Genomic DNA, 964 nt, shown 5'->3' with positions numbered 1-964 from the left:
TGAAATTTGTCCTCGACGCTTCATTTAATGGCTTTTTAATATTAAGAAAATCACATGTAGCTGCAGACTGTCAAATTCGGTTTGCTAATTCTTGAACTGATTCGCCCGGTTTTCTATTGCAGTTTGTCCAGAATTTGTAGCGTTCCCTAATCAGAAAAGTTGTAGGGTTGAAAGCTGAATTCATATATTCGACCATCTCTTTGAAATCCAATGAGTTTACATCACGAGGTAGAGACATTTGTTTTGAAACCGTCTCCAGGGTTTTATATATATCCGAACTCTGATTTGTAAGAAATACCTGAACTGCCTTTTGCTTCGAGACTGAATTGGCCAGCAAGAAAGTTTCAAACCTTTTGATGTAGTTTTTGAACAACTCTTTTTCGGGCTGGAATGATTTGAATTTTGGTACTGGCGTGGCTTGAAAAGATTGCAATATCTTCGCCATTTCTAACTGTTGCTTCAACATCATTTCAGTAAACATCTTCATCATCTCCTTCATTTCCGCCATTTTTGAATTTGTATCCACCGTAAATCAGGGATCCTGTCGACTGCGTCACTGTAGTGTTTCGTGGTTTGAAAAGTTGAAACAAAACTAGTTAGACAACAATAAGCGTAATGCACGTATACTATTTTAATACGGTTAAATAATTATAACGAGTAAGAAGTTCTATAATCAACGAATTGAACGAATACAATAAAGCATGTTCCCAATTAAGGTCACGTTAACAATCAATTATCGTCCATCAACAATGAAACAATAATTAGCGATGTGTCCTGCACATAACAGAAAGTGAAAAGAAAAGCTTGCAAATTAACATTAACAAAACAGAGTGCATGGTTATTAGTAAAAGCAAAATCGCCCCAATCTGTTCCATAATCATTAATGGTAGACAAGTAAAACAAGTCAACAGCTTCAATTATCTCGGAAATCTGATTACTTCAGGTTGTAAATGTGATATAGATA

At 35.4% G+C, this 964-nt stretch overlaps 1 protein-coding gene across 1 annotated transcript in view; it reads left to right on the top strand.

Annotated features, from left to right (window-relative positions):
* Positions 1 to 964, top strand: part of HELRODRAFT_74696 (hypothetical protein) — a gene marked incomplete at both ends in the record, with an annotated part of 44,593 nt that overhangs the window by 30,419 nt on the left and 13,210 nt on the right. The window lies entirely within an intron of this gene.

The sequence above is a fragment of the Helobdella robusta genome (genome assembly GCF_000326865.2).
Source record: "Helobdella robusta unplaced genomic scaffold HELROscaffold_15, whole genome shotgun sequence".
NCBI classification, from domain to species: domain Eukaryota; kingdom Metazoa; phylum Annelida; class Clitellata; order Rhynchobdellida; family Glossiphoniidae; genus Helobdella; species Helobdella robusta.
The sequence above is the reverse complement of the archived record's forward strand: the minus strand, read 5'-3'. Positions and strand labels throughout refer to the sequence as shown.